This window comes from Nerophis ophidion, linkage group LG17 (assembly GCF_033978795.1).
Source record: "Nerophis ophidion isolate RoL-2023_Sa linkage group LG17, RoL_Noph_v1.0, whole genome shotgun sequence".
In the NCBI taxonomy this organism is placed as follows: domain Eukaryota; kingdom Metazoa; phylum Chordata; class Actinopteri; order Syngnathiformes; family Syngnathidae; genus Nerophis; species Nerophis ophidion.
The window spans coordinates 32,306,693-32,320,585 of record NC_084627.1 but is presented as its reverse complement, the minus strand read 5'-3'; the positions used below and the strand labels follow the sequence as shown (position 1 = coordinate 32,320,585).

The window sequence follows — 13,893 nt, the reverse complement described above, 5'->3', positions numbered from 1 at the left end:
GTGTGGAAGAAGCAAAACAAATCCAAGTCCATGTGTGACAAATGTATGTTTTAGTTAGGTACAATGTTTTATTTTAGACAAAGAAAATATAAAACTGATCAGTCTATTTTTCATTAATTTATCTTAGTACAAATTATGCATCGAATTTAATTTGTGTTTGATTATAAAAATCGTTTCACATAAATAAAACATGTTAGGGGCTGGCTTCCAATAAAATTCTGGTTGGGTCCACAATTTAGCCAATGGGTCACCCTCTTTAACATTATTGATTTCTTGGTTCAAGTGATCCAGCTCCAATTTCGTTGTCCTGTCTTCACATATTTGTTAGGGCAAATGGCCGACTCAGGGTAAGAAAATAAGTTGCTAGTGCGACACTGCATCATGCATTATTTCACAATAAAAGCATTTTGCCAGGAAAACTCTGGACCACTGGCAATATACAACTCTTAAAGTTTTTAATTATTCAATTATGATTATAACAATCATATAATTATAACTATTTAATAATGGTAATAGTGTCTTTTCTAACAAGCAGTAGGTTTCATCGAATTCCATCATAGTTATGCAATTCAACATGTGCAAAGTGGTGTGATGTCAGGGCCAGCAAGGCCTTCTCTGCTGGCCTAACATAACCAAAAATGATCGACATAATTAAAGATAACATCATTTTTTTGTTTACTTTCCCTAAATATCGAAAAGTATTCATATTCTCTTCATGTCATAATATGCTCGTTCCAGTGCTGTTGTATTTTTTTTTATACGCGTCTGTGCACTGTAAGTGAACGGGCACAAACAGTGATAGACAGTTGCGATAGCCAATCAGATCATGCGTTGTTGTCAGTAAGGCCTTCTAGCTGGCCTAAGGTTGACCGTGACATTCACTCATCCTGGGAGTGGATATTCACCGGGACCGTTAGCGGATGAATTTGAGAACACAGAGTTGATAGACAGTTGCGATAGCCAATCAAAACCCAAGTTTATGACAGTAGCTGTTCCGTTACAACTAAAAGTTGTAAACTCTTGTTGTTAAAGTGTGTCATGTTTTTCATTTGATTAACATTGTTACATGTATATTTGTCGCCATCATGTGGTCAGGGCATACTTACCAACCCTCCCGAATTTTCCGGGAGACTCCCAAATTTCAGTGCTTCTCCTTAAAATCCGCCGGGGCAACCATTCTCCCGAATTTCCCACAATTTCCAGCCGGACAACGAGGCACGCCCCTTCCACCTGAGTGAGGACAGCCTGTCGTCCCGTCCACTTTTCCTCCATATAAACAGCGTGCCGGCCCAGTCACGTTGTAACATCTATGGCTTTTGGAGAGTGCACAACTGCACACAAGACAAGAAAGAGACTATTATATATGTCTCCGTTATCCTTAGGTTTATTATCTATAACCCATGAAGTAGGCAGGCACGGAGGAGCTATTTCTCAGCGTGTGTTTATTCCAGCCGGCATGTTAATACACTGACACGTAACATCCGGATTCCCATCATGCATTGCTTCAAAACTGCGGCAAGTAGTAATGTCCAAAAACATAACAACCGAACAACAGAGATGAAGCAGAAAAACGAAGAAGAGACATGGCGACGACGGGAGGGTGTTGTGCATGGTTAGAAAGACAGTGACAGAGAATAGAACGAGGATGGACAATAATAAAATAAATAAATATATATATACAGTGTTTCCTTGAATTGCCGCCGGGCAAATAGTTTGGGCCTTCCTTGAATTACTGCCGGGTCAAACTCGCTTCTCAAAATAATTAGCGCATGCTTAGTATTACCGCCCGGTCAAACTCGTGACGTCACGAGTGACACTTCCCCTGTCATCATTTTTAAAATGGAGGAGGCTGATTTCAATACCGGTAATTGGAAATCGCAAAAAGGGAAGAAGATTAAGAGCTATTCAGTAGGATTTAAGGTCCAAGATATTAAATACCGGTATGCTAAAAAGAACAGTAAGCAGCTATGTTTTATTAATATACCTGTGGAGCCGACGGTCCGACAGACGGCGAGCGAGCGGAGAGGAGGAGCAGAAGAGCGACCTGGACTGAGGTTATTTTGAAAAATAAACAAAGTCAAACAGCTCAAGCCATGTCCTTCCTTGGTGGTCCTGGGAACCCGCAAGACGACGTCTTGAGACCGTCACAATACCGTAGCTGCGTCTGTCAAATGTGATTCATTAAATGACTCCCGCCTCCTGGTGGTAGAGGGCGCTAGTGGTCATTCTTGCGACTACTCGGCTGCAGAAGAAGTAACAATGAGTGACGTGAATTGTGCTGGGACGGATATGACGCGGCGGGTGCACGACGGACCTATTAGGATGTAACACCTATGCTGGCTATGTAGACGAACCATGCTGAAATGAAGCATGTTCCAGTCCTAAGTACCCAGTGTATTATTTATACAATAACACTTCCTGGTGGCAGCGGTGGGATAAAGCGATCACCCACGGAGCAGAACGGGAGGGGGAGTTGTACGAAAAAGGTTCTGTCGTCACCCCCGCACTTGAGAAACCGAGGTAACTGATAGTAGTGGTCTGATAGCAGTTTTGTAAACTGCACTTTCAATCGAAGCAAGAGGTAATAAAGGAAGATCTACATCAAGACAGAGATTTTTAAAACTGAAGAAAGATAAGGATGACTTCTATAAACAAGTTATCGATGCTTTTGATTAGAAGGATCTGGCATGGATTTCATTTATAAGTAAAGGTAAGACCATAATAACGTTTTTATTTCATTAAATGTGCTTTTCATGATGGTATCCTTACATCACAATCAAATTTTTACTGCATGCCTTTGGTAAGTGCCGGAGTGAGAAGAGGTTTTAAAATAATTAGCGCATGCTTACTTTTACCACATGACTATGGTAAGCGCAGCAATTCAAGGAAATACGGTATACATATATATATATATATATATATATATATATATATATATATATATATATATATATATATATATACTGTATATATATATATATATATATGGAATACTTGAATTTCAGTGAATTCTAGTTATAAATATACTCCTTCCCCTTAACCCCGCCCCCGATTCCGCCCTCAACCCCGCCCACCTCAACGGACTATGAATCAAACTTTATTGACCGGAAGTTGCATAAGCCAAGCAGAGAAATATACGGTATATGTTTTAATTGCTGATGCGTTTTAATTCATTTTTAAATACGCCAGAAAATAACCCGTTGTGTATACTGTTGATGTGATTCATTACTCAGTAGGGTGTAAATGTGTTCCTGTATAGTATTTCTCCAGTAATGATCATATGGTGACATCAATGATGGTATTTTGAAAGGTAATTATTGAAGTCGGAGATCACTGAAGGCCTAGGTGGGAAACGCACGGCCCGCCACTGGTATTTGATGATGTAAATTTATCAAGTATCAAAGAAATATAAATGGTAAAACGTAAATAATTACTACATTGATTGGATGTTTTTTTACTCAGGGCAAAATGATACGATACAAAATGATTCCTCACAAATGCAAACTCGGATCAAACATGAGTTTCCTGATTTCCAGCATGGCCGCCATTAATGTGACAATGTTAACAGGCACCTCCCCCACTTTCCTCGTCAGTATTCTGGCGGCAGGAGCAGAGAGCGCTGCCAGCCTCTATCGATCAGACATTTAGCTGAATGTTCTCATCGAACAGCCGGCTGCCGCGGACGAGACGCACGTGGGGAGACTGAGAAACAGCCTGGATCTCACACACAAGCAGACGACGGAGGGAAGATGTGAGGAAGGAAAATTAATGAGCGTCAGCCTTGGTCATGGACCTTGAATTGCTAAATAAAAATGTAAATAATCATCCATTAATGTTTTAACATTCCAAACAAAACGTGTCACGCTTGTTCCTCTCCTTTACTTTGTATTTGGTTCCTTCCACTCGATGTTCTTTCTGTTCCCATGTGAAACATGGCCGCTCCTGACTATAATGCGCTGTGATCTTACCTGAATAAGCACGTGTAAAATGCCAATCATTGAACGACATGCACCTGGGGATAGGTCAGGGGTCACCAACCTTTTTGAAACCAAGAGCTACATCTTGGGTACTGATTAATGCGAAGGGCTACCAGTTTGATACACACTTAAATAAATTGCCAGAAGTAGCCGGTTTGCTCTATTTAGCTTTAATAAATAAATCTATATACATAAAAAATGGGTATTTCTGTCTGTCATTCTGTCGTACATTTTTTTTTCTTTTACGGAAGGTTTTTTGTAGAGAATAAATGATTAAAAAAGCCCTTAATTGAATGGTTTAAAAGAGGAGAAAACACAAAAAAAAAAGAAAATTAAATTTTGAAACATAGCTTATCTTCAATTTCGACTCTTTAAAATTCAAAATTCAACCGAAAAAAATGAAGAGAAAAACTAGCTAATTCAAATCTTTTTGAAAATATTAAAAAAAAAGAATTCATGAAACATCATTGGTAATTTTTCCTGATTAAGATTGATTTTAGAATTTTGATGACATGTTTTAAATAGGTTAAAATCAAATCTGCACTTTGTTAGAGTATATAACACATTGGTCCAAGGTATATTTCTATCAAAGACAAATAATTATTTCTTCTAGATTTTCCAGAGCAAAATTTTAAAAAGAAATTCAAAAGACTTTGAAATAAGATTTAAATTTGATTCTACAGATTTTCTGGATTTGCTAGAATATTTTTTTTTTTTTAGTTTTAATCATAATACGTTTGAAGGAATATTTCACAAATATTCTTTGTCGAAAAAACAGAAGCTGAAATGAAGAATTACATTAAAATGTATTTATTATTCTTTACAATAAAAAAAAATAATTTACCTGAACATTGATTTAAATTGTCAGGAAAGAAGAGGAAGGAATTTAAAAGGTAAAAAGGTATCTGTGTTTAAAAATCCTAAAATTATTTTTAAGGTTGTATTTTTTTCTCTAAAAGTGTCTTTCTGAAAATTATAAGAAGCAAAGTAAAAAAATAAATGAATTTATTTAAACAAGTGAAGACCAAGTCTTTAAAATACTGTCTTGGATTTTACAATTCTATTTTGAGTTTTGTCTCTCCTAGAATTAAAAATGTCGAGCAAAGCGAGACCAGCTTGCCAGTAATTAAATACAATTTCAAAAGTAGAAGCAGCTCACTGGTAAGTGCTGCCGTTTGAGCTATTTTTAGAACGGGCCAGCGGGCGACTCATCTGGTCCTTACGGGCTACCTGGTGCCCGCGGGCACCGCGTTGGTGACCCCTGGGATAGGTTGATTGGCAACACTAAATTGGCCCTAGTGTGTGAATGTGAGTGTGAATGTTGTCTGTCTATCTGTGTTGGCCCTGTGATGAAGTGGCGACTTGTCCAGGGTGTACAAGGTCTTCCGCCCGATTGAAGCTGAGATAAGCGCAAGCGCCCCCCGCGACCCAAAAGGGAATAAGCGGTAGAAAATGGATGGATTGATGGATGAACGACAGGGTGTTTCATATGAAGATTTGCACAAACGTATTCCTTGCCCCTTCCTACTACGTCATTGATACAAACAAAATTCCCCAGATGTTTTCACTGTCCCCGGTGGCATGCAGAGTTGAAGGCCAACTGAAATTAGATTTTCTTATTCAAACGGGGATAGCAGGTCCATTCTATGTGTCATATTTGATCATTTCGCGATATTGCCATATTTTTGCTGAAAGGATTTAGTAGAGAACATCGACAATAAAGTTCCCAACTTTTGGTCGCTAATAGAAAAGCCTTGCCTTAACCGGAAGTAGCATACGATGTGCGCGAGATGCACATGTAGAGCTCCTCACATTCTCACATTGTTTACAATCATGGGCACCATTAGCGAGAGCGATTCGGACCGAGAAAGCGAGAATTTCCCCATTAATTGGAGCGAGGATGAAAGATTCGTGGATGAGGAAAGTGAGAGTGAAGGACTAGAGGCCAGTCGGAGCGATTCACATAGGGAATATGCTGTGAGAGGCGCCGTGGCAGCCGTGGGGGTGGCAGCTATTTCTCGGCCACTCCAGACAAGGGATAGAGCCATATCGCTTTGAACCCGACGCTGACGGTCAGGAGGACGCTGATGATATTGATGCTGGAGTAGCACATGACATAGATCGCCTTCAGAATACAGAATGGTAAAATGTTATTTATTTATAGACTATTTCTAGCTTGTGGCCTTGTCTTGCACTGTTGCTGTTAGTGTTACAACTTAGACCGCAGGCACAGGCCTATCTATAGACTAAGTATCTATTATTGACACAATGTCAAACCTAATTATCCATCCATCCATCCATCTTCTTCCGCTTATCCGAGGTCGGATCACGGGGGCAGCAGCCTAAGCAGGGAAGCCCAGACTTCCCTCTCCCCAGCCACTATGTCTAGCTCTTCCCGGGGGATCCCGAAGTGTTCCCAGGCCAGCCCGGAGACATTATTCCTATGGGCCACAGCTCCATATACCAGCAATACTAAAAATATGCAAGTAAAAAAAAATCAAAAAATGCATGTGGATTCATAAGATCCACAACAAGACAATGATAATATTAATTATTGCACATGTATGCAGATTGCAGGTGTCAATAATATGAATTGATTTACAAATATTATGAATATTTCTATTTCCAGGTGTACATGTCACAACTGTGTGAACATGGAGACAGTGGCTGAGTGTGCCTACTGTCATGAGATACAGGCAGTGGCCACAACAATGAAGCAGGAAGGGGTGGAGACGTGCATCATAGACCACCCTGGCTTTCAATCTGTGTGTCTGGAAGAATGGGTGCTGCAGACAGCGTATTACGCCTACAAACAGCTATATGGCGTGCTGCAGCAACAGCAAAATGAGTGAGGCACTAATAAGTTTAAATAATTCTATATTCTATCAACCTTTAGAAGATACATCAGAATGAGCACTTTCTTATCTTACTCTTTTCTGTGAAATGTACTGTGCTACAATGTACATGACATTAAATATCATAGAAGTATTACATACATGGACCGTAGATGTCAACAATATTTACAATTTACTGCAACAGTAAATGAAAAATCAATAGAATGCATGACAATGTCTTTTGCATCTAAGACAGGGGTAGGGAACCTACGGCTCGCGAGCCAGATGTGGCTCTTTTGATGACTGCATCTGGCTCTCGGATAAATCTGAGCTGACATTGCTTAACATAGATGGATAGATAGATAGATAGATAGATATATAGATAGATAGATAGATAGATGGATAGAGAGATAGATAGATAGATAGATAGATAGATAGATAGATAGATAGATAGATAGATAGATAGATAGATAGATAGATAGATAGATAGATAGATAGTACTTTATTGATTCCTTCAGGGGAGTTCCTTCAGGAAAATTAAAATAAATAAATAAATAAATAAAAAATAATTAAAAAACATGATAAGTAATGGATAATTCCATGTGTAATAAGTGTTAAAAATAATGTTCAAAACATAAAACATTCTCATGCATTTTTAGTCCATCCATCCGTTTACTACCACACCTGTTCAAGAAGTTGCGTGAAAGAAGTTATTTATTTATTATTGGTTGGTGTGGGGCTTGTCCTCCTGAGGGTTCTTCAGACCACCAAGCACCGACATGAGAGCCCGTTTTAGGGTTACACTATTGTTTTATTTTTCAATAATTCTCTCAGTTGCTTTCCAGCAATTGTCTTTTTCTCTTTCGTTCTCGCTCACACTGTGGCTCCAGCCCTAACCCCGTCTCTCCTCCTGCCTGCTGCTTATAACAGAGCGACAGGTGATTAGATAACAAGGCTCAGGTGGGCCATCTACGCATCTCTTGCTGATTTCGAGGCCGATCCTGGCACACCCCATTTTGCTGCAGGTCCGCGGGCCACGCCCCCTCCACAGTTAGCTTCAGAATAACAATGTTACTACAAAGAATAAGAGACCTATTATACTCTAGAAATGTTGGTCTTACTTAAAAATGCACGTGTTTGGTTGTGTTCAAATATTATATGGCTCTTACGGAAAGACATTTTTAAATATTTGGCTTTTTGGCTCTCTCATCCAAAAAGGTTCCCGACCCCTGATCTAAGAGAACAGTGAGTCACTGTGTATCCATGTCTGGTTAATAACAGGTGCCATAATTTGATATCAACTATTTTGTACTTCCAGCATATCGACAGTTTGTCCGCTTCTGCTGGGGATATCTGGGAAAGGAGATAAGGGTGGCACTACCAGCTTGTGTAGTACACAAGATTAGAACAACATTTCCATTGATGGACTACACGGGGTTCCAAGACGTGCAGTGACTGCAACAGAATCCACACGGCCACTGTAGTTAACGCTTAGCGAAGCGACTTCTGTGCTTGGCGATGGCTTCCTCTTTGTCTGGCTTCTCCAGTTCATCGCAGAGGAAGGGAGGCACATCCACGGTGAAGCTGACTGGTGTTCTCTCGTCAGGGGTCTGTCTGCAGCCAGCAACAACCTCCCTGATAAACTCATGGAGAGTGAAACCTGACAGTATTATTATCATGATACAAAGTGTCGAGTGTTTACATGTTTTGGGTCCTTGATATTTTCTTGACCACATGGCCCCCTGTTTTATACTTCGGGTAGCGTACTGCATAGCGCTCAGCACCCGCTTTTGTAGTGGCTGTAGGGCGGCTCGAGTTTTCATTCCAGTGCAGCCTAGCAAGCAGGTTCCTAGTTGTGGTAACAGAATAATGTAATAATTAGACATTGTGTACTTCACTCAGCAGGGAGAACAGATACATTTTGAACGTGTGTGTTTAAAGTCCTACTGAAATGGGATTTTCGTATTTAAACAGGGATAGCAGGTCCATTCTATGTGTCATACTTGATCATTTCGCGATATTGCCATATTTTTGCTGAAAGGATTTAGTAGAGAACATCCGCGATAAAGTTCACTACTTTCGGTGCTAAGACAAAAGCCCTGCCTCTACCGGAAGTCGCAGACGATGACGTCACATGTGTGGGGGCTCCTCACATATTCACATTCAATCAATCAATCAATGTTTACTTATATAGCCCTAAATCACTAGTGTCTCAAAGGGCGGCACAAACCACTACGACATCCTTGGTAGGCCCACATAAGGGCAAGGAAAACTCACACCCAGTGGGACGTCGGTGACAATAATGACCCAGTGGGACGTCGGTGACAATGATGACTATGTGAACCTTGGAGAGGAGGAAAGCAATGGATGTCGAGCGGGTCTAACATGATACTGTGAAATTTCAATCCATAATGGATCCAACACAGTCGCGAGAGTCCAGTCCAAAGCGGATCCAACACAGCAGCGAGAGTCCCGTTCACAGCGTGGCCAGCAGGAAACCATCCCGAGCGGAGGCGGATCAGCAGCGCAGAGATGTCCCCAGCCCATACACAGGCAAGCAGTACATGGCCACCGGATCGGACCGGACCCCCTCCGCAAGGGAGAGTGGGATATAGGAGAAAAAGAAAAGAAACGGCAGTTCAACTGTTCTAAAAAGGGAGTCTATTTAAAGGCTAGAGTTTACAAATGAGTTTTAAGGTGAGACTTAAATGCTTCTACTGTGGTGGCATCTCGAACCTTTACCGGGAGGGCATTCCAGGGTACTGGAGCCCGAAATGAAAAAGCTCTATAGCCCGCAGACTTTTTTTGGGCTTTGGGAATCACTAATAAGCCGGAGTCCTTTGAACGCAGATTTCTTGTCGGGACATATGGTACAATACAATCGGCAAGATAGGATGGAGCTAGACCGTGTAGTATTTTATACGTAAGTAGTAAAACCTTAAAGTCACATCTTAAGTGCACAGGAAGCCAGTGCAGGTGAGCCAGTACAGGCGTAATGTGATCAAACTTTCTTGTTCTTGTCAAAAGTCTAGCAGCCGCATTTTGTACCAACTGTAATCTTTTAATGCTAGACATGGGGAGACCCGAAAATAATACGTTACAGTAGTCGAGGCAAGACGTAACAAACGCATGGATAATGATCTCAGCGTCTTTAGTGGACAGAATGGAGCGAATTTTAGCGATATTACGGAGATGAAAGAAGGCCGTTTTAGTAACGCTTTTAATGTGTGCCTCAAAGGAGAGAGTTGGGTCGAAGATAATACCCAGATTCTTTACCGTGTCGCCTTGTTTAATTGTTTGGTTGTCAAATGTTAGAGTTGCATTATTAAATAGAGGTCGGTGTCTAGCAGGACCGATAATCAGCATTTCCGTTTTTTTGGCATTGAGTTGCAAAAAGTTAACGGACATCCATTGTTTAATTTCATTAAGACACGCCTCCAGCTGACTACAATCCGGCGTGTTGTTCAGCTTTAGGGGCATGTAGAGTTGGGTGTCATCAGCATAACAGTGAAAGCTAAGACCGTATTTGCGTATGATGTCACCTAGCGGCAGCATGTAGATGCTGAAGAGTGCAGGGCCAAGGACCGAACCCTGGGGAACTCCACACGTTACCACACGTCTCACATTGTTATGGGAGACGCACTGCATCCTATCAGTAAGATAAGAGTTAAACCAAGACAGGGTTAAGTCTGACATACCAATTTGTGTTTTGATACGTTCTAATAAAATATTATGATCGATGGTATCGAAAGCATCGCTAAGATCGAGGAGCAGCAACATAGATGACGCATCAGAATCCATTGTTAGCAATAGTCATTTTTGCGAGGGCTGTCTCCGTGGAGTGATTTGCCCTGAAACCGGATTGAAATGTTTCACATAGATTGTTAGACGCTAAGTGTTCATTTAACTGCTCCGCAATAATTTTTTCGAGGATTTTTGAAATAAAGGGAAGATGAGACACCGGTCGGTAGTTTACCAAGAGGTCAGGATCGAGGTTAGGTCTTTTAAGAAGAGGATGAATAACCATTTTTTTGAATGCTAGGGGAACAGTGCCGAGGAAAGTGATAAGTTTATAATATTTAGCACAGATGGACCCAATAATACAAAGAGCTCCTTGATCAGTTTCCCAGGAAGAGGGTCAAGTAAACATGTTGTTTGTTTTATTCCATTTACACGTTGTAACAATTCCTCTAATGTTATTTCCTCAAAACGAGAGAAACTATTTTGGAGGGTGGTATCCGACGTATATACAATCGTATCAGTGTTAATAGAACCCAGTTGTAGCTGGTACGCATTGTCTTTAATCTCCTTTCTAATGACTTCAATTTTCTTACTAAAAATTGCATAAAGTAATCAGCTGAGTGGGTGGAGCTAATGGAAGGGGTCCCTTGTTGGTTTAGCGATGCTACCGTACTAAACAAAAATTTAGGATCGTTTTTACTACGGTGGATGAGATTTGAGTAATATTTAGCCTTAGCTAAGGTAAGCATGCGTTTATAAGTTATTAAACCATCACTCCATGCTTGATGGTGCACCTCAAGTTTAGTCGTGCGCCATTTGCGTTCCAGCTTTCTACATAATAATTTCTGAGCTCTAGTTTCTTCAGTAAACCACGGGGTACGCTCTTTTGGAGCCTTTTTTAACTTTAGCGGTGCTATGTTATCAATGGTTTCACGCAGGGCGTCGTTAAAGTTGTTAGTGAGGTTATCAATAGAGCCCACATACTTTGGGAATGGTGCCATTACCGAGGGCAGTAGGTCAGCAAGAGTTGTCGTTGTGGCCGTATTAATGTCGCAGCTGCTATACCAGTTATTATTATTATTAGTTTGACGAACATGCGTCTGAACCTCGAATTTTATAAGGTAATGATCGGACAATACTTTAGTATACGGGAGTATCGTAACTTTGGAAACGGTGATACCCCTGACAAGCACTAGGTCTATCGTATTACCGTTGCGATGCGTGGGTTCATTTATTATTTGTGTGAGACTACAGCTATCAATTATAGTCTGGAGCGCCACGCACGGTGGGTCCGATGGGGTATTCATATGGATATTAAAGTCCCCCATTATGATTATATTATCGGAGAATTCATTGATAAAGTCCGAATAGGGCCCTGGGGGGCGGTAGATAACAGCCAGGTGTAGAGGCAGCGGTGTGACAGACCTCATAGTAAGCACCTCAAACGATTTATATTTATTATTTATGTTAGGACTAAGGTTAAAGTTTTCGTATTAGTGCGACCCCCCCCCCCCCCCCCCCACACCCCTTTTAAGAGGACGGGCAATATGCGCATGTGTAAAGTTAGGAGGACATGCCTCATATAGCACAAAAAAGTCGTTTGGTTTAAGCCAGGTTTCGCTGAGACCGATGACGTTAAGATTGTTGTCTCTGATGATATCATTAACTAACAACGTTTTGGGAGACAATGATCTTATGTTTAAAAAACCTATATTATAGGTAGTGGGCTGTTTTAGGGAATTTTTGATCAAATTATCTGTAGTAGCAATATTAATAATGTTGTGTTTATTATGCCCAGTGCATTTAGTATAATTACGGCCATATCTAGGAATTGATACGACGGGAATTTTCCGATTGTTTGATTGTTGCTTTGATAAACTGCACGCATCATAGTTGGCCAACTCAGTAGAACGCATGTTCCGATTTTTTGTTTGTTGCTTTGATAAACTGCACGCATCATAGTTTGCCATCTCAGTAGAACACATCTCCAACTCTGAAACAATCAAAGCAGAAAAAACTTGTCCTAATTTAACTGACTCCTTACCCAGACCAGTAGTCTCGCATCTTCCATTTAAATCCGGCTTCAGGATGCAGGGAAGTGGTGTTCTGTGGGGATTAGCCTTCTACTTTGTTTTTAGCCCCGCTCGACACCCGCCTTTCCGATCACACCGCTGGCGTCTGCTCCGTAGACGGTCCCCGCTGCTACTATACTCCGCAGCTTCACAGGCCACTGGATGTAGCCGTCAAATTATTCCCGTGCTAGTTAGCACGTCTAGCAAGCACGCGTCTATCAGTCCGATGTGAGCCAGCCATGAAGTTTGCAGAATTGTCCGGTATTTTTTCCAAATGTTCCATCTTTAGCAAGAGCTCCGCGATGTTGCAGCCCGTCCAGGCGCCGCCATCTTAGAGTACATTGTTTATAATGGGAGCCTCCAACAAAAAGAGCTATTTGGACCGAGAAAACGACAATTTCCCCATTATTTGAGCGAGGATGAGAGATTCGTGTTTGAGGATATTGATAGTGAAGGACTAGAGAAAAAATTCAAGTAAAAAAATAATAAAACGCGATTGCATTGGGACAGACTCCGATGTTTTTAGACACATTTAGCAGAATACTTCTGGGAAATCCCTTATCTTTCTATTGTGTTGCTAGTGTTTTAGTGAGTTAAATAGTACCTGATAGTCGGAGGTGTACGTCCACGGGTGTCTTGACGCCAATGTCTCAGGGGAGTCGACGGCAGAAGCTCAGCTTTTCACCAGTAAGAAGCAACTTTTTAACCACAATTTCCTCACCGAAACCTGCTGGTTGACATTCCGTCGTGTTTCATGTTCGCTTGACCGCGCTCTGATCCATAGTAAAGTTTCACCTCCAGGAATTTAAAAAAAGGAATCACCGTGTGTTTGTGTGGCTAAAGGCTCAACCTTCCCAACTCCATCTTGCTACTTTGACTTCTCCAATATTAATTGAACAAATTGCAAAAGATTCAGCAACACAGTTCTCCAAAATACTGTGTAATTAGGCCGTTAACGCAGACGACATTTACCTGTGTGTGTGCGTAGCGCTCATACTTCCTAAAAACCTCTGACGTCTTGCGTACACGTCATCATTACACAACGTTTTCAAGACGAAACTCCCGGGAAATTTAAAATTGTAATTTAGTAAACTAAACGGGCCGTATTGGCATGTGTTGCAATGTTAATATTTCATCATTGATATATAAACTATCAGACTGCGTGGTCGGTAGTAGTGGGTTTCAGTAGGCCTTTAATGATGTCATATATCCATCCATCCGCCCACCCATTTTCTACCGCTTATTCCCTTTGGGGTCATGGGGGCCCGG

At 41.1% G+C, this 13,893-nt stretch overlaps 1 long non-coding RNA gene across 3 annotated transcripts in view; it reads right to left on the bottom strand.

Moving 5' to 3' along the window:
* LOC133536608 (uncharacterized) overlaps nucleotides 1–13,893 on the bottom strand; it is a 79,293-nt gene that overhangs the window by 8,381 nt on the left and 57,019 nt on the right. For 2 of the 3 annotated variants that reach the window (XR_009802506.1, XR_009802504.1), the window contains exon 2: nucleotides 1,107–1,331. The exons of the other annotated variant lie outside the window; for it this stretch is intronic. This is a non-coding gene — a long non-coding RNA (uncharacterized LOC133536608). The remainder of the gene's footprint in view (nucleotides 1–1,106; nucleotides 1,332–13,893) is intronic. 3 annotated transcript variants of the gene reach the window in all.